Source organism: Lissotriton helveticus, chromosome 2_1 (assembly GCF_964261635.1).
Source record: "Lissotriton helveticus chromosome 2_1, aLisHel1.1, whole genome shotgun sequence".
NCBI lineage: Eukaryota > Metazoa > Chordata > Amphibia > Caudata > Salamandridae > Lissotriton > Lissotriton helveticus.
The window spans coordinates 776,383,729-776,404,553 of record NC_136059.1 but is presented as its reverse complement, the minus strand read 5'-3'; the positions used below and the strand labels follow the sequence as shown (position 1 = coordinate 776,404,553).

The window sequence follows — 20,825 nt, the reverse complement described above, 5'->3', positions numbered from 1 at the left end:
TCCCGCGAAGTGGCTAAAAAGAAATCAAATGTTTATCATATTTTCTCCACTATGTACAAAGGACTTATGTTCATACCACAATTTGTCTGTCTAGTTCAAGTTTTGTTTCTCTAGTCTAATACACTTTAATCAGATCATGAAACCTGCTACAAAGAAAATTCTGGTCGTTGATTCAATGAAGGAAAATCACTACAACTAATCTACTTTCAAGTTACATAAGAGGTACTGTTTCTCTAAAATTAATTCAGCAACCTTTTTCATGTCCCAGGCCGGAAAAAAAAAAAAATGTTCCTGGCACGTTGGAAACAATGCTTTTTTAATTTCAGCTCTTTTTTTCTGTTATTGGTCTGTTATCTGGAAAGACTCTCAATACAGAGCAGCCTGTACACTCTGTATCGTATTTGAAAGACAACTGTTTAATATTTTATGTTTGTATTTATGTTTACTCTAGCTTCTTGTGGACTCTGAAGCATATACCGACACTTGGAATGTACTGCACAGTCAAAGCCAGACTATTGAACAGCTTCAACAGCACACCTATGCATCCTGGTGAAAGCACGGACTTGTGAGTAGTGAAAAAGATTCTCCTGGGAGCGTTTTTTCATACATGTTAGAAATGTAATTGCCCGCAGGGCAGAAAAGTCTAATATCCTTGGACTTGAGGCAGTGATAGTGCAGCAGATATTTAACAGCTGACTTACTCTCTTATGGGATGCAAAAATATTTGAATATACATTGTTTTAAGAACATTTTGATTACATATAGTCAAGGATACAATTCAAATCTCTCCATAGTTTTAGATTAGGGATCATTGTGTAGTCATAGTTTGACGAGCTATTGCCTCAAAAATCAGTCTGTGACGTGAATTTCAAATAATGTTTAAGATCTGGAGAAGTATGGAAACAAGATTACCCTGGATCTATTAAAGTCATCAGGTTAGATGTTAGCCTTTTAATGTTTTATTTTGGGTAATTGTCATCCCTTGTTGACACAGGAGACTTTTGGGGTTTCCAACCGCTGACAGAGAAAATGTGCATGGTGAAACTGAGTTCATCCTCACAGTGACAAGTGCCAACAACATCAGTTGGGGCAGAAGTGCCTTTGAGTAGATAGAACCTTGAGATGTTCTTTCTCAGCCACATGTGGCCATGCCAAAGGGTGCCTGGGTGCAGACTTACAGATGTTCCCATATGTGATGACTTTTGCGGTTGAGGCAGTGAGGTAAACTGTTGTAAATTGGCACAACCTTTTATGTTTCCATAAGTATGTGTGCCAACCTGCAGTGCTTGGGTGTAAAAGACAACTATTTCTAAAGTCACTCGTAACATTAGTAGTCTTGCTAGAGGATTGAGAGTTGGACTGCAACAGTATGCCACAATCAACAGGACCATTCAATTTGGCAAATGGTTGATAGACAAGAGAGTTCCTGATATAATTTGCCAATAATGCTTACTACAGATTAGGACCATATGTGGTTGTTTAATGTAAAGCCTATTTGCAGCTTTTGCAGCCTCAGTCATTATATACTTGTATATAGTGCTTCTCGAACCATTTATTCACAGAAAAAGCACGTCCTTCGTGCACAGAAATTAAAATAATACATTAAAATAGTGTTATTTTACTGCATCAGTTTTGCTTACCTACTGTAAATGTCACTTATTTCCATATTGAAAGCACACATGTACATGCCTATGCCTCCAACGTGCTTCTGGACAGTACAAGGGACTGCCAGGCCACCCCCGCGGCTAGGGGAGGGGGGCCTTTAGTGGGATTCCGTGCCTGGCAGGAGAGTTTCGATTCTACGGGCTACTACGGAGAGTTTCGATTCTACAGGCGACTGTCATGGGGAGGGTCTCACAGTAATGTGAGATGCCAGGTGGGCGTCTGGGAGCCCTCCCCTCCCCAAGGGAATAAATGTACAGTGCCCCAGGGAGTAGCCCTCTTTGTCTCTCGCCTTCAGCACAGGGAGGCTAGCCGGAGCAACAGTTGCCCACCCACCCATCCCTAAGTTCAATAGTGAGTGGCGGGGTCCCGGATAAGAGAAAAGGCCGGGGGACTCTTTTTGGCCGGAAAATAGATGACCCTGAATCAGGGGAGGCAGTTATGGCGGCTCTGGGCTGGCGGGAGAGGGGGCCGTCCTGCTGGTGGTCCTGGACTCTCTGGCCCTACCCTAGTAGCTGGTGCTTGTAAAAGGGGGTGGTGTTGTGTCCTGCTGGTACAACACGCCTCTAGAGATGCTGAATTGTAAATACATGTTAACCTGTGGCGCATATGTATGGAGCGCATCATTTATGTGTGAATTTAATAAAAGGTCAATTTAATAATAGGTCAATGTGGGAGGTTTTACCCACAAGTGAAATGGTGTTTTGGTATAACAAAAAAGCTACGCAGTGGACAACAGTCACTTGTAAGTGTTTTACTGGGGTCGGGTGAGCAAAGGGTGATGAGCAAATGGCACGAGATATCCCCACTATTTAACAGACAGTTTAGTATGCTATTTCCATGTACAATCATTCACATTTCATAAACTTGCTTCTGGATAAAAGTGAATCATAGAAACACCACTAGGTATAGATCAATATTATGAAACACTATTTCTATTCTTCTCTCTGTGGTCACCATGATGTGATTTTAGGAAAGGCATGAAAAGATACCTGGGCATAAACATACGTGACTCAACAGTATTTCTATATGTTGTATTCATTTACAGGAAGCATAGACAGACAGGGCAGCTTAAATGGAAGCAACACCATTGACATGTAATTGATAAATGAGGAAAATATATTTCCTGCTAAGGTCAATGATGTGGCAATGCTGCTTATAAGCCTAGACCTAAGGAAGAGCCAGACAAGGCAGGCAAAACTTAGCTTCTGGATTTCAGGACTACGTCACACAGGACAAAAGGAAGAGTCTGGGTCCCTCAAAATAAGTACCGGTGAAGAACGCCATCAACCACAGACACAAATTAAGTACTGATGGTAGTGGGTTTGCAGTGGGCCATTCTACATTATATAAGCATTGCATGTGAATTGCAGGGCTTTGCACTGGTCCCATGATTAGAACTTAGCAGTTCAGTTGTGCACGGCTACATGGGCTCCCCTGCAGGGTTCACAGTTCAGTGTTCAGGTCCTAGGAGATTTCTACCAAGGGGGTGCTTCACAAGTGGTACATCTTTCAGCAGGTCTGTGTTTTTTACAAACTCCTTGACCTGGAGGAGGAGGGATATTGAGGTGTTCGATGCAGTGACTGCCGAGTCAACTAGGACACTTCACTGCAGTGGCTTCTGTACAGTGACTCTACAGGGTGCAGCCCTTTCAAAGCTTGAAGCATAGCAGAAAACTGTCCAACTCTTTTTCATTTGCCCGGCTCGATTTCCAGATGAGTGGTGTTGTGCCTATGCTTTGCTCTTTCAACCCTGATACTGAAAGCTTGTTGGCAGAATAGGGTTTGCTGGTGCTTAAGGTCTACATTTGAAGTAAATGGGTCTCCAGACCATCATTTCTGCAGAGTTTAACAGTGTTCTATGCAAATGGCAGAACAGCAGACCGTGTTAATGTGTCTACTGCACAAAGGTCTGCCAGTCATTGCTTGCAATATAAACAGAACTATTCAGCTTTTTTATTTATTTATTTTTTATTTTATAAAGTTTTATATAGCGCAAACCAGATCCCGTCCCGAGGGATATCAGAGTGCTTTACAGAAGAATAAAAGGGAGAGTAATACTCCAATAACAATATCAAGTAAGAATGCCAAACAGTTATAGTCACAATAATCACAAACAAATGGTACACAGCGAGTGATGTGATTAACAGGTCAATAACAGGCTGCTACAGGGGGCACACCTTACGTCCGAGAGGAGCAGAGAGGAAAAAAAATGAAGAAAAAAAAAAACACAGGATGGTAGCAAGGATGTAGGGTCATTCAACACCTGTTATAGGGTCAGTGATAATGCCAAATTAAGGTAAAAATGTGTTCATTAGGAAACTTTTGGCTTCAAGTTTGAAAGTAGTGATTGATGATATTCTGCGCAAATCCGGTGGAAGAGAGTTCCAGATCTTCGGTGCAGCACCTGAAAAGGCTCGACAACAAGTTCTCTTTTTATTCATGATACCTGGTTTCAGAAGGAAGTTGTTAGCGCTTCTTGAAGCTCTCTCGCCACATGATAATTCAAGCTTATGTGTTAGGTGCCCGGGGGTGTTATTGTGCAGGTCTTTGTGCGCTACAACAATAATCTTAAACTGGATTCGAGCTTCATTGGGCAGCCATTTAAAAGACTTTAGGACTGGTGAAATGTGCTCATTTCGATTGGTATCAATAATTAGTCTGGCCGCAACGTTCAGTGCTGACCTTTTTTTTTTTTTTAACACTTTATTGTGTGCTTCTCAGTTTACACTGCCATGTACCTAAAACCCTGAGGCCGGCGGCATTTCATTCCGGAGGAGAGTACATAGCTTTTGTTTGGCCAACATCCCGGAGGACAGGCAGCAGATTACGACCAGTATACATCAAACCTGAAGAAGTCAAATACAGCACATACTAATATATCGAAACATAAGAACCAACCCCTATTCCCCCCCCAACTGCCATTCTGTCAACTCAAGAGGTAAGCCCCTTCAAATACATGACTTTCAGTCTGCCATGTCACTCACACTCCCGTAGTCTGCGTTTAGTCAACTGTTTGCCACCCATTCAGTCTGTACCAAGGTGCATGTCCATGCCCCAACTCCACTCATGTTATCATTGGTGTCCGGGCAGACGGGTCTTCCCCGCCGCCACCCTCATCCTAGTCCCTTTCGAGGCCTACTCCGCCCGATCTCAACCAGTTAGCAAAGGGTTCCCATATGTCTGATGGCCGAGATCTACTTGGCATCAGGTCCCAGAAGATGGATACTTGGTCCTTGCAATATGTGACAGCCCTAACACAGTCTGCTATCGTAGGAGGATTCTGCTTCTTCCAATGGATGGCCACCTGTCTTTTCGCTAACATCATGACCGTGAGTTTCCAGTGTTCCGTCAGAATTTCCTGCACGTACCCTAACAGTGAGATCATCTGCCCTGTCGGTAATGAGGTATTTATTATGTGCCATATATGCCTAAAGACATCTGTCCAATATTGCGCTATGGGTCAGCAGTCCCAAGCTAGGTGAATAAATGTGGCGTTCTGGGCGCCGCATCTCCAACACCCCGCATCTGGGTGAAGGCCCATGCGATGCAGCTGTGACGGTGTGCGATATAATCTATGCAGAAAGTTGAAGTGGATAAGCCTCAATTGATAATTCAGTGAGAGGCGTTCCAGCTGGGAGCAGCAGAACTGCCACTGTTTGCCAGTAATAGTTAACGCAGCGTCCCCCTCTCATTCCGCTTTGGAAGTAGTATAAGTAATTGGAGATTCACCCTGGGTGATGCCGTAGATGCGTGTGATGAGTTTGTGGGGTGAGGGATTCGATAAGACGTTCTCCAGCGCAGGCATGGTGGGCGGCTCGCCCGGAAACTCCTTATACCTGGATCTGCATGCTGCCCTGATCTGGTAATATAAGAGCATGTCTGACACAGTGGGTGGCTGTGGTTTGTGCATCTGCACTAGTGTTAGAAATTCGCCCTCTGGAAATAGGTCACTCCCTTTCTCTAGTTTGTGTGATTTTTTGCCCTCATTTTAATTGCTTTGTCTAGCAGGGGGCTCAGTAGTGGATTATCCCCTATGGGCATAGATGGTGCATAAAGCTCCTCTTGTCGTAGCCTCTTCGCGATGCCCCTCCACGCCTATCTCACTGCTTCCACTGTATCTATTTCCTGTTGTGGACGTTTATATGGTTTATATGTGGCTGTGTTAAGCGGGAGTGGGGCTATTCTGTCTATTTCTATCGCCACGTGCGGTTGGAAAGGTGTAGGCTGGTGCCAAAAGTGCAGGAATTGTGCTAGCCCACTATATGCATACAGCTCAAAGTCCAGGGCGCCCAACCCCCCCCTGCATGAAAGACAGCGTCAGTATTTTCCAAGAGATGCGAGGTTGCTTTCCCGCCCATATCAGTTCCAATATGTTTGAACGTAGCTGTTTAAAAAAGTGGACGTTTAACAGCATTGGAATGTTCACAAATAAATATAAAAATGTGGGCAGGATTACCATTTTTGTAATAGCTATACACCCTGTCAGGGACAGCGGGAGACCCTTCCATCTTGGTATCTAGCCCTCCAGCCAGTCCTTTGCCCTGCCATAGTTAGCCAACCATATTTCCTGCATAGATCTGCTTATTCGAATACCTAAATACCTCGTCTCCCCATCAAACAGGGCTGTGGTATCAATAAGCGGCAGCATCACTGATTTCTTCCAGTTAATATGGATCCCGGTCAGTGTGCTGTATCATATCAGTTCCCTCCGTATCTTCCTCGATCAGCTCGGAGGGCAGTCAGCCAATACCGCCAATGTTGCTCTCCGGTCCCGGACCTCGCCTGTCCGTGCTTCAGGGCTAGTTCCCACGCAAGGCCCAGGCTGCATTACCTGCGTAGGCCCCTCGTCAGCCCAAGATCTCCCTCAACAAGTGCTTCGGTCACCGAGGGAATTCAGCCCACCAACCTGCCCCGATGAGCCTTAAGTCGGTCTCCGCTCCCTCCGCAGTGAGTAGCCCCTGGCATTCCGCGTTTTAAACAGATATTTGCCGGATTTGTCTGGCTCGGCCGGCGGAGCCGCGCTAAAGTGCGGCCATTTCGTTGCACAGCGAAGCCACGTCCCCCCGTTCAGTGCTGACCTTAGTGGAGCCAGGGTGTATTTGGGAAGTCCACAGAGTGTAGCGCTGCCATAATCTAGCCTTGGCAAGACCAGTGCTTGGACTGTTTGTTTGAAGTCATTTTGTGTAAGGAAGGGCTTGATATTTCTAAGTGTCCTCATCAAGTGATTAGCTCCCTTACATACATTGCTGATATGATTTTTCATTTCATATTCAGGTGCTTGTCCAAGGTGATTCTGAGGGATTTGGCGGAGTCTATGATGAGAGGGGTGAAATTGAAACTAGTGAGGTGAGTCAGCTAAAGGTATAGCTTGAAGGGGTGGTTCAGAGTAGAGATGAGAAGGAATTCAGATTTGGAGGTGTTAAGCAGGAGGTGGTTCTCCAGGGATGAGATTTTCAAGTAAAGTTGTGTGTCATCAGCGTAGATAAGGAAGGGAATGTTCTTGTCATTTAGAGAATTAGCAAGAGGTTCTAAATAGAGGTTGAAAAGGATAGGGGAGAGGGCAGAACCTTGAGGGATACCCATGAGTACTGGAGAGGGCTGGGAGAGGGAGTAGTTTGTCTTAACTCTGTGTGTTCTTTGGTGGAGGAAAGAGGAGAACCATTGTAGCACCAGACCCGAGAATCCCATCCTGTTCTTCAGAGTGGAAAGGAGGTTGTCGTGATTAACGGTGTCGAATGCGGAGGAAAGATCAAGGAGGATCAGGAGGTAGGAGTCATTTTGGTCGAGTATATTTAATATGTTATCCATAACGTGCATGAGTATCGATTCTGTGCTGTGACCCTTCGAAAGCCTGAATTATGTTGGTTAAGGAGTTGGAAATTCTCCATGTGAGCACAAAGTTGGGATTCTACACGTTTTTTGAGAAGTTTAGCTAGAGTGGGGACGTTAGATATGGGGCGGAAATTATTGATGTCAGATTTCTCTGCGGTTGTTTTTTTTAGAATGGGTGATACCTGTACTGCTTTTTGACATTTTGGGATCGTGCCTTGGGATAGAGAAGCGTTTACTATCCTTGTCCATGTGGGGATGAGAGCGTACTTGATCTCTTTGAAGATGGTGAGGGCAGTGGGTCACTGAAGTGGTTGGATGTATTGATGTTCTGGAGAATCCTGTAGACGTCTTTTTCACTGAAAGGGGTAAAGGTGCTCCATGAGGCCTTGTTCTTGATGATCAGGCTAGTGGGAATGGGCTTTTCTATGACAAGAGGTGTTGCGGGCCCAGGAGTTGGTATTAGAGCCTTCTTGTATGCAAGTTCACTGGAGATAAGTTGTGATTTCTCAATGAAGAAAGCAGAAAATTCATCGCCAGACGGTGGGCTGACATTAGAGACAGAGGGATTTGTACCCGCTGTTGATTGTTGTTTGACCAGTTCGAAGAGTTTATTTGGGCGATTAGCGGCTTGATCCAGTTGTTGTCTGAAGTACTCTGCCTTAACGCACTTGATTTGCTTGTTGTAAATACTCCTGAGATCTCCAAAGAATTTTAGGTGTTCCAGGGAGGGATTGGACATCCAGGCTCGGTCAGCTGCCCTAAGATTGCGTTGTTCCGTGTTTAGATTGTGGTTGTACCATGGTTTCCATTTTTTTGTTGAGGTATTTTTTAGTTGAAGTGGTGCATTATCATCCAGGATGTTAGAGATTGTCGAGTTGTAGGCATCAATGCGTAACAGAACCTCACTCATGTCAGCTTGAGAGGAGAGGGCAGTTTTACAGTGGTCATCTAATTCAACTGGGTTAATTGAGCTGAAATCTCTTTTCCAGATCTTACATTTCATTGGATGAGCCTTCCTCAGCTTTACCTCCATGTTGGTAAAGAAAAGAATGCAATGGTGGTCTGACCAATCGCAAGGGGTAATGGATTTAAGTGTGATGGACTGACCTTTTAAGATAATGAGGTCTACGGTTTCACCTTTGGTGTGTGTCTTGTTGGTCACAGTGCTGCTTAAGTTCATGATCCTTCAAAAAGTCTTTAAGGCAAGGTTTAAGGTTTAAGGCAAGGTTAAAACCATAAATCGGGAGAAAGCAGCTGATATTCATGCACCTATAGACACTACATCTTGAGGTCTGAGCTACATGTTCAGTCCATGTTGAATGTATACTTTCAGAATTGGGCTCATACCAAATTATCCACCTCCCTCGCATCTCAGAATATTGTCCAGTTTAATGTTGTTGCTGGTTTTGGTCCTGTAAACCCTACTCAGAGGCAGTTGCATGCGGGCACTCAGGTTTAATAACATATACCGTTATGGTGGCCCTGCCTAACCCCTCCACAAGTAAGGTAAATCAAACCTATACCTGTAGAAGCTAGATTATTGAAGCCTCTGCCTGTAAGGTTCAAGTAACAAAATACCTTGATTGCAATTAAGACATTCAGGTTTTGTAAAGTTTCATGAAGAAACATCTGATTAAATTCAGGCCAGTAGCAAAGCTGACCTGAGAGGTTGTAAGCCTTCATTATATAAATGAAGTGTCATCATGTAATGGAGTTTTTTGTGTCATGCCAAGCTAATCTAATGGGAGAGAGCCTACCATCAGCTACCAACTCATGGTCATTAAAGTCTTTGTATGAAAACACCCTCTCACCCTCCATTGGCTAAGTTCCTTTCCAACGCCACTCCCCACAAGTGACTCACTCTGCTAAGACTTCCACAAAGACACTGGAGGCTCTACTTTTTTTTTGTTTAGGCAGAGGAAATAGCTCTGACATTGTATTAAAATGCTTCCTGCCATAGACGGCATGGGTCCTCCCCCTAAATATTTAGGCAAGTGGAACATGATGAGATTGTGAAAGACAGTAGTATGGTGTTAAGCAGAGAAAGCTGCAGCCTTCATTTAGTAGTCTAGGAAGGAGACTGAGGATTTGTGTGGCCATGGAAGGTTGTAGAATACATAGTCTAACCTCTATGATGCTTGGACCCTCAAAGCCTGTGAGTTGCTTTCTGTTCACCTTGGCATACCATTCACCCTGGACACTCCCTGGGTATACATACCCGCTGAAAGATGCAAAACAGCAATGGAAAAAATCCCTTTGAACCTCCATGTCATCCTCCCTGCATCTGAAGTTATGCCAAGGTCTCTCTCATCCAGCCTGTAGTAAGTTCGTGAAAGAATGGGGCAGGTGCAGAAAAGTATCAGGAAATAAGAAGCTTTCCTGTTGGGCTATGGTTCCTGTAAATGAATAGGGATCAAAGAAACTCTGGCGAATTCAATCTTTTAATATGGCAGCACCACTCCACACATTTAATTTCCATTTACTAACTCCACAGTTAAATTTATCGAACCATGAAGTGCTCCTTGATCTACAATGTCGGACACACTGCATGTCACTTCTCATGCTGACACTCTTTAGCTACACATTCTTCTCAATCACTCATCTATAAAGCACAACAAATATTGGAAAGATGTTCTTTTTTGGTCTCACCAAAAGATATATTTGAGGTTGGATACTGCACAACGTAAATGTGCTTCCAGCAAAATATATATTGAGTGCTATCCAAAAGTGTCATGCATGCAGACAATATAACATATCAACTTTAAATAACAACTATGGAAAACAAATTATGTATCAACAATGATAAAATCTCTTTTTAGGTCTTTCCCACAAACTGCTTTTATTGTCCGTTCGAGATCTATAGTTTATAAGATGTTACATATACTGAGAGCGGGCTTCAGTTCAGCCACTTGCTCATAAATGGATGGCTTTGTTATCTATCCCAAAACTCTGCTCCTAATTTGAGGGCTTTTTTACTATGCTTGTGTTTGTCCAACCCAGGAGATTTTGATATCACAGTGTTTTGCTTATATTATGTATCCTTCCACTGTTGATATCAGACCTTGATTTGCAGTGCAGGGAAGGGCCTATCTTCCCTTCCCGTTCTATTCCCTCCTATATCCCCTTTACTTCGCCCGACCACCCTTTTATAAAAATGTTGTTCCATTTTGTAATATTCTACGAAATGCCAATCCAAGATAGTAACCAATGGTGAGCATTTGCCATGCTTATCAAAGAGGAAAAAAAACATTGGCAAAGCCATTGGCTTATACAGCTGCGACCAATTAGGATAGGATAGGATAGTATTTGTAAAGGACACTATACACAAAGATGTCAAGGCGCTGAGCGGACGAAAGCAAAGAGAGAAGTGCTATCAGCCGATTAAGAAGAAAATAGCCAACTTTTCAGAAGTTTTCTGAAGACCGAGAGGGAGCATGCATTGGAAATGAAGGGGGGCATCAAACTCCAAAGCTTGATGGCGTCTACAGAGAAGGAGCGGCCACCCTATCTGGACCTGCAAAATCTGGGAGAGACCAGTTTTTTCTGTGTGGATGATCTCAATGTCCTCACAGGAGTGTACCATTGAAACATGGGGCCTTATTTATGAAGGCCTTGCGCGGCCGGTGCATCACTTTTTCCCATGTTAAAAATGACGCACCGGCGGCGCAAGGCCTTCATAAATCTGCCCCATGGTTTTTAGATGAGATGAACCTTTACTATACATAGCCTTGCATACCATGCTCTGGACCTTGAAGGAAATGTGCTTTGTGATGGTTCAAATCTCCTCCCTGGTGAACTGATACTTAGGTAATTTAAGCATCAGTCTTGCCACTGTGTTCTGTACTACCTGGAACTTATTCAGTGATACCGCATTGATGTTAAGGTACAGGGTGTTGCAGTAGTCAAGACAGGAGGTGATCAATGCAATGATGGTGGACCAATGCAGTTCAGATGGACTATACGGCAGCACCTTTCTAAGAGTTCTTAAAATATAGAAACAGGTGCTGACTGTAAGGCTGACTTTGGCATCAAAGGTTAAACCCTAACCGGAACAGGAAGGGGACTACCGTCTGCAGGCCACCAGACATGAGACCAGATGGAATTTTGTGAGCCGAATACTAGCACCTCAGTCTTGCCTGCATTGCCCTTCATCCAGCAAATAATGCTTGACATTTACTGAACAAATAAGAGCACCTGGAATCCGAATGATCTCACCAGCTCGGCCAGAGGGGTCATATGGAGGATAAGGATAAGATACCCGACAAGGAAGGCCAAAAGCCTTAGTTTTGAAGCCTCTGCAGCTAACAATATACGTTCTACCTGTCATAAAAGAGTGGAGAAGCTGCAGGGCCTTTCCAATAACTCCTACCTCCTGCAGGTGCTGAACCATGCAAACCAGGGAGACGGTGTCGAATGCTGCAGACAGGTCAGGCATAATAAACTGTCGAACCACCCTGATCAACCTGCAAGCAAATACAACCAGTTGCCGCGATAAGGGCAGACTTGGTACTGTGACAGCCGCAGAACACATTCTGGGTGTGAGCTAGGATTTCCTCGGATTCAGCATATTTCATCGGTTCGAAACTGATGAATTTCTCCAAGATTTTAGCAGGGGCGGGGAGAAGGGCAATAGGTCTGAAATGTTTTAGCTCCGAGGGGTCGGCATTGGGATTCTTGAGAAGCGGCGAGACAATGGCCTCCTTCCATTTAGCTGGGTAGCTACCGGATAAGAGTATTTCGGTAAATACCTTGCACAGAAAGTTGTCTACTAGATCAGGTGCCTGTTTAAGTGCCGATTCAAGGTGGAGCTAATCGGTCTCTCCTTTCCCTTTCAGATACGCCGATTAAGACACAATACCGTATCTGCCTCGCATATGATGCTTCTATTGTAAGTGGTGCTTTTAGTTCTCTCTCGCCATTATTCCCCTATATCATAGCTCCATCTTAAATCTTGCCTCTCACTCACTAGTTACCCGTGGAATTGATCGCCTACAGACGACTTGGTACAAACTTGAACCAGCGCCCATCCGAACCCCAGGTATGCCTTACCCCCCGTTCCTGCTGTTTCCTTCGCCCCTTCCACATCGCGACCGACCACTCTAACCCACCCCACTCCCCCCCTCCCTAGCTCACGCGCTGTGCAATGCATGATCCCTACCACCCAAATCACTCGATCCCTTCATGGCTCCTTTCCAGACCATATTGACTGAATCATTGTTACATCCTGGCACTCATCATGGGTCTAGTAGTGTTTCACACGGCTCACTCCAGCGTGCAGCGGTCATTTCCCCTTATCTCGCTTCGGTCCTCACACTGACCTTTTGTCCCCCGGCAGCACTACATCAATTCCTCAACCCTGTCCTGAAGAAGATCCCAACTCGTTGTGGATCGAAACGCCGTCGACATTGCAGCGCAATTGCTTGGCGCACTATAACATTTGGCTCATAACTGTGATCTAATGTGTTTAAAACAACTTGAATTTACTTATCGTCTGAGCCATCACTGTATATAATTCTGTCACCTTGCGCCGTTCACACTGTTCATCCCTTTCACTTGCGTCGTCACCTTTCACTTATACACATCACTTTGTCACCAAGTGTTTCCTGGGTTGTTGCATGATTTTTTCTTGTACAGTGCTGCTTCCAACTGTATTTCCATGTGTAAATATCTCTGAAAATTGGTGAATTACAAGCCATGTACTAACTAACTGAGCCTCCTTGTTTCCTTCATATGTAATGTTTTTTGCATGCATAATCTAATTGCCTGTGAATTTGTTACCTATTGGGACATTGTGTTCTATATATATTTACGTTGTAAAGGCATGCGTGCTAAAGGCATATTCGTTCTAAAACTTTTCGTTATTTTAATTTGCGGCCTAATAGTACATGCGGGATTTTTTTTGCGGACTGATGGTATGCGGACTGATGTTATGCGGGATTACGTCATATATTCTGCTGAATTCGGTCGTCTGTGCACTCTCGCCAACATATTCCCCTTTGAAAATGCATGCAGGTGTAGCTGAGTCAGACTCTACACCACTCGCAATGTTACCATCTCTCTCAGAGTTTATACCTGGGTCTTGAGTAACGTGACCCCCTCAGCTTGACCTGGTGGGTATCCAGTCTTGTCAGGAACCTCTACAGCTTGGCTTGCCCTCACCTGTGACCTTCCGATCACAGCTGGGACTACTTCTGGGAGAGGAGCTGTTTAATTAGAGGGACCTGTGACTCTTCAGGTGTGGGAAGCACAGATCCAGTTCAGCACTCCTCCACACTCCACAGCAGTGTTTGTCACCAATATCACCTGATATGGTCCACACCACCGAGACCCAAGACAATTCTTCCTTACATGCATTCAGACGAGCATCCAATCCCCTGGACATAAATTGTGCAGAGGTCTTTCGAAGTTGGTGCACTTGCTGCTTCAACCTGATGAGACACAGAACTAATCACATCACCCAATCCTTTACAATAGTCAAGGACCAAGTCATCTGTGGTGTTTATCTAAGCAGTCACTGGCACTGCAGGTAAACGTATCACTCTTCCCATCAAGATTTCATTCAGCGATCACCCAGTTCTCCTGTCAGGAATGCCGCACAAGCGCATTAGAACCAAGGGCAACACATCGGGCCATTTCAAAGATGTTGAAGCACAAACTTTTGCCAGCCTTGTCTTTTAAGTCCCATTAATTTGCTTCACAATGCCTGATGCCTCTGGCCTGTAACTACAATGCAGTCTTTGATCCACATCGTCATAGTGGTTTCCCGTTGTGACAAAGTCATCTCCCTTCCCATGGGCAGCACATTTAACGACCGCCATTTCCTTTGGTAACTGCAATGCTTCCAAAAGGTGTCTCACATATTCCCCGTTCCTACTGGAAGAGCACGTTGACATCGGGGACCCTCCCTGCGACCATAGCTGCTCAAAGTCATGAACTACACTGAAACTGTACTGGCTATCAGTATAGATGGAGACTCGGATCTGCTCAGAGACACGACATGCACGGGTCAAAGCAATGATTTTGGCTACTTACACAGAGTGTACTCACTGTAAATAAGCAGCTTCCACAACTCCAGAGATGTTATAAACAGAAAATGCCGCTCTTAGAATACCTTCATTGTCTCTAAGACATGAACCATCAACAAAATGGACTTCATACGGATCAGGCAATGATTCATTAACAATGTCATGTTTTGGCTTGGTGCAAAGCTCAGTAACATCCAGATAGTCATGGTCTACACAATCTTCTCCATCAACACTTGGAACAGGTAACAAGGTAGCAGGAAAGCTCAATAACATCCAGATAGTCATGGTCTACACAATCTTCTCCATCAACACTTGGAACAGGTAACAAGGTAGCAGGAGTTAACACAGAACAATGCTTCAAAGCGACATTCTCTGCTGCAAGCAACACCTGTTCATATCTTGTTAGCCTGTTATTAGTCAAATGCTGTGTTTTGGTTCTCATCATCAGGAGTTCAACTAAGTGCAGACTTGAGACATCAGGGCAATGCTAAAGCTGCAGGATCTAATGTAGCTGAGAATTAGGCCTCTGGTCAATGGGTACCTCCATGTGTCTGGATGAGTACAGAAAGATCACAACCCTCCCTTTCGTGGCAGAACAGCAAAAATGCTTTGTTGTAATCAGGTGTTCCCAAATCTGGAGCGCGACAAAGGCACTCTCTCAGCTCTAAGAAGGTAAGCAAGCAGCCATTATCCCAGGATACCGGATCACTCACATCCTTGTGGGTCAGCATCTGCGAAGGTTTTGCCATCAAGGAGAAATTCGGAATCCATTGTCAGCAGTAGCCTGCTATTCCCCAAAACATCCTGACCTTTTTCTAGGTTGGAGGAGGATTCATTTTCATGATCCCCTTCACTCCTTCTGATGACACCTTCCTCTTGCCTCTCTCAATTCAATTTACCCAAGTACTGAGAGACCTTATGCCCATTGTCAGCCAGATAGTGTGGTACGGCGATAGTATTGTGACTACAAGCCTCCCGTGTTTCAGATGCTATGAGGAGGTCATCAAAGTACTGAACAAGCACTGAGTTTTGGGGCAAAATCAAGCTCTCAAGGTTCTTCTTCAAGACCTGATTGAAGATGGATGGACTTTCAGTATACTCTTGAGGGATACAACACCATGTTAAGACACGATTTTTCAGACAGAAAGCAAACAAAAAATTGGCTCTCCTCATGCAATGGAATGGAGAAAAATGCCTGAGAGAGGTCAATCACTGTGAACCAGACAGCTTCACAGATGGATTCAGTACCACAGGACAACATGAAATCACAATGTTATTTACCTTTCTAAGGCCTTGTACTATTCTATACTTTCCGCTCGGTGTCTGCAATCCCATGATGGGTGAATTGCATGGACGTCCCATGATCTCCTTCAGTATACCCTGCGTAATCATGGACTCAATCACAGGTGTAATCCCTGCCACCATTTCCAGGGCTAGGTAGTACTGAGGGTTTTTTAGGAATTCTGCATTAGGCTTGATATGTACGCGGACTGACTTGACTCCTCGAATCAGTCCAATTTTCTCTCCTGTGAAGTCCGATACCACTGGAGAGATGGTGTTTCTCAAATCCATCAGCATGTCTTCCACAGTCAGTAAAGGAAACAGCTGTATAATGATTCTGAATTGCCAATTTGAAAGCAATGTCCTCATCATTAGCCTGCAATTCAATCCCTTCGGCGTGCAATAGATGGTACAATTCAATTTGCATAAGAGATCACGCCCTAACAAACAGAATGGACTCAAATCACATACTACAAACTGGTGATGATCCTGAAACGTTCCGATTTTCACCGGCAACTCTTCTGTCAGAGTGCTGGCCATTCTTTTGTTAGCGACTCCTACAACTTGGATCGATTTTCCCGAGAGGGGTAGGTTTGGGACTACTGCAGATCACACACCAGATCTAGCACCAGTATCAGTCAAGAATGTGATGGGATGACCATCTATGTCAGCTTTTACATATTGTCCAGTCTGGTCTACCTCTAAGACTGCGCCAACTGTACTGTACTGTCCTCCTCCCTCCTCAGGCACTGTCATAAGGACAGGTCCTGATCAAATCCATCCACAACTTGTATTAAGGGCATCTGATGGTGCGTTCAATTTCCCTGCGAAGTTTTGAGGTTGTCGCACTTGCACTAACAGATTCCCCCCCCCCCACGTTATGGTATTTTAGCCTAGTCACTGTTGGTAACTGATTTACCACATCTGTCACTTGCACAAGTTCTCCCTTCTGCATCTGATTTGCCAGTGACACTCGCAGTTCCAATGCCCACTCTTGTGACAAAAATGACAGGTAGTTGTCTTTTTCAGCATAGCAACATCTTTCCCCATTTTAGGATCTATGGGGACACCTTGTCCTCTACCCTGTCCAGCCAGACCTGCAACTGATGTAACCTGAAACCTCCTGGGACATTCAGTTGATTGCGAACTGCTCTTCCTCCAGTTGCCTGTATCTGCTCTCCCATCTGTGCATTTCACATGTTAATAAATACAACAAAAAGGGGAGTGGAGAGAGGAAGTGGATTCGGTCTCCCCAGACACAATTTATTAAACAAAAAGAATTCACAAAAGTATGGTATAGTGTGGTCCCTACAATGGTGGGGAGTGAGGTTCCGTGACGATTTGAACCCGTGTTTTTAACATTGTCGCAAATACATAATTTTGGTATCAGTGAACCGCAAATGATCCATCTAGTATATCCTGGTGTTTTCGCTATGCTACGAGCAAGAGCACTCCTGTTACAAACACATTTCTGTTCTACCCATGGCATCCATCTTAGAACACGGAAGCCATTTTGTATTCTTTGCCCTCACATAGTCAATGAACACGCAATAACCTCTTTCAATTAAGGACACGTAGGCTTTAGCAGGCAATTCACCTTGCTAGTGACACGTGCACCTTAGGCAAGCAACGCTGTGGCAGCATGACTCAGCAAGAGCTGCCTCCCCAGCCTGAGGCCAGTCCTGCTATACTGGTTCTCGTGTCCGTTGGCCTGATCATGATTAGTCGGCCGAAGCTGGTAGCCTTGCCCATTTACGACCCACAAACATCTCTTATCCTACTGTTCTATCTTCTGCACCTGGCTCTGCTCCTTTCCTTCTGGGCCTTTATTAGGGGGAGGTAACGAAATTTACGATGAGGCGGTCCGGGTCTTGAATGAGAAATTGACATGGGATTATGATGGAATAGTGGGAACCCCTCGTTCGTAATGTTTTGACATCAGATATTGTTGACGATTCCTGTGCAACGCCAAATATTTATTGTTTAAGATACAAAGGTTTTTGAATGTGCTAACATGTAAAGAATTTGCCTGAAGCCCAATATTCAGTATATAAGGAGCAACCCTCTTTGTACAAATTGAACAGGCTCCTAGATACTGCCCATGTGTAGTTTCTGTGACTTCTGTGTCCCTGCAGTAATAAACCTTTGGTCTTTGACGCCACCATCGAGAAGCCCGTGTTTCTGTTTGTTTGTGCACCGAGGCAGGTAGAACTCCGGGGTCTTCGGGTGTTATCCCTGACACCTCTGGACGGAACCAGAAAAAGTCCAGAACTCCAGTTGGCGCCCAACGTGGGGCGACGTCATTCGGTACCGGTCCAAAAGCCTGAAGAATTCGAGAAGCTTCGTGTGAAGATTCCAGAGGGAGGCGCCCCACTTCATCGATCCCGGCATATCGCAAAAGTGGCCCGACGTTCTCTTCCACGAGGGTTCCCGTTCGGATGGCTACAGTGGTCCGTTGCTTTGACCGTCGCCCTGTCTTGGACCCGAGGTGCAGTCCTTAGTACGGCGAGACGTGACGGGTTTCTCCTTGGTGACGTCTTCAGTGCCTCAGTTAAGTATTAAGTGGTTGCTAGTTGGTTACTTCGTAAGGGTTGCTCCTGTTTGGATAATCCTTTTAGTTTTTGGTTTGGTTTGGTTTCGTAAGATTATCACTGGTTGTTCTGGTTAAGATAATCATTTGGTTTAGTTTGGGTATCGATACATTTGTTCGCTTTGGTAGGCCTAAGTTCTTGGTTCGAGTGCGCACCTTTTGTTTGTGTTTTGTCTGTTCTGTGTTCCGGATTATAAAATGGTAAGTCGGAAAAATTGTATGTTGTCTTGTTTTAGTTGCAACAGTGATTCCCAGTTGGAGGACTCGTGTTCGGTTCCTCCGATTGGAACTCCCCTTTATGATCTACATTGCAAATTTGGTGTGGGCCCTATCTCTTATAACGAGGTATGGATCCACTATACAGAGAAAGATGGTGTCCTTAGTTGGCCACTGCATGGTAGTTTTGAACCCCAAGTTCTTGATAATTTAGAAACGAAATTGGTCAAGAAGAAAGCCCGGCCGGCAATGTTTGATTCTTTCCATTATTGGCGAAAAGAATCTAAACAGAGAGAAATTAAAAAGTTGAAGAAAGAACAGAAAAAGCAAGAGCTGACTTTAGAACAGTCTGCTAAGCAGCTGCAACTCAACGAGTCTGAGAAAGCGATGGAGGTGGCCAATAGAGAGCGTAATTTAGCGATAGACAAGTGCTATCCTGCTTTGCCATCGAGTGCAGCTAAGATAGTAGAGGACCCCGAAAAGGATCCCCTGTTGTCTTACTTGTTACGATCACCCCCACCGTATGCACAGGGTGCTACGGCTCCACCTATACCAAATGTTCAATTACCGGTTGCTGGACAACCTGGTGTTCCTGCTCCTCTGAATCAAGTTCCTGTACCTCCTGTGATCAATATTAATGTTCCTTCGACACCCCCTCTTCCAGGGTTGCCGGCTTCTTTACCTATACCTGTATCGCTCACACCTGCTAGTTCACAGGCTATTTTGCCCGCTACTCCTACTGTTCCTGTTCTATCTGTTCCAACTGCTACTCTATTTACTGCTTCTGCTAATATTATGACTCCGCTTTCTGTTCGTCGGAGAATCACTGATTCTGTCTCTAATATTCTATCTCCCTTCTATAAAACTCTGATTAAGACTCCTACCTCTGACTCTGTGCAGAGACGTAGTCAGCTTCCCAGTACTGAAGAGCGAGGAATATTAGATTCCACTGCTCTTAGATGGGTTTCGAAAGTTGGAAGATATAATGTACAAGATGTATTAGATACATTTATGCAATGGAACGAACCGACACAACGATATGTGTTCGATGAAATGTGCTTCCTTCTACGTGAGGAATTGGAAGAGGATGACTCTGAATCAAATAGGGAAGAATTAATTAATGTTCAGAAAGAGTTTGCTGCAGGTATGATAGTTGGTCAAAATATAAAAGGAGCAATGGAACTGATTTTAAGTTATAGGAATGACCCATCCCTTCGTTCACCGAGGGAGTTAGAGAAACGTAGTATGAAACAAAATCGTCAATACCCAATGAGGGAGGTTCCACCAATTTGGCGTGAAGCTGTGCAAGCTAATGTAAACCTTGGTATTGCAGCCGCTCCAGCCCAATTCCAGAGAGTATGGATACATATTCCATGGAAGCGAGCTGAAGTATTAGCAGTGAAACAGGCCTTGCCAGATCCGCGTAAAAATCCTGCAGGATACTACAAAGAGTTGGCTCAGACAGTTGACGCTTGTGTATTGAATCTAGCTGACATAGATCTGCTATTTGGTAATGTAGTACCGCAACCAATTTGGGCTAAGATTCGTAAAGAGAATCATCCAGTTGCCCTAGGTGGTGATTGGGCAGCTATAATTGCAGCGGATGGTCAACAAATAGGTGGTTCTAAACCTGAACCCTTAATTGCTAATTTGCCTGGTAGAATAATCGATTTAATGAAAACCCTGATGCCTGCATTACGCGTTAACTGGGACAAATTGTCCGCGTGCAAACAGAAGAAAGACGAAAGCGTCTCCGACTTTTTCACAAGATTCGAGGAGACTTTCGTGGATCATAGTGGTCAGGATATGAGCACAGAAGGAGGCCAGAGATTATTTGTTGATAAATTTGTGCACAATCTGTTGCCAGAACTTAGTGGTAAATTAAAGAATTCTGAAAGTGCGTGGGCTGTCTCTACGACTGCGCAAATACTTGCGACTGCCCAGTACTATGAAAATAGGGATAAAGAGGAGAAAGAAAAATCAGATAAAAAGACGAAAGATTTAAAAACTAAAGTTCTTTTACAGCAAGCATATCCGCCTCGCATGAATAATTCTCATACACAGCAAGGGTCATATCAAATGAGGGAGTATAATTCTCAGAGGCCACAGTACCAATGGAATCAGTGTGCTTATTGCAAAATGGAAGGCCATTATAAGACTGAGTGTCCAGTCTTAGCGCAAAATAATGCTGCGACAGCTCAGAGAGGTCGTGGTAG

The 20,825-nt window shown here is 44.5% G+C and overlaps 1 long non-coding RNA gene across 1 annotated transcript in view; it reads left to right on the top strand.

Moving 5' to 3' along the window:
- The first annotated feature begins 490 nt into the window (after positions 1 to 490).
- Positions 491 to 20,825, top strand: part of LOC144819498 (uncharacterized) — a 160,359-nt gene continuing 140,024 nt past the window's right edge. Inside the window, exon 1 of the long non-coding RNA XR_013607410.1 lies at positions 491 to 565. This is a non-coding gene — a long non-coding RNA (uncharacterized LOC144819498). The remainder of the gene's footprint in view (positions 566 to 20,825) is intronic.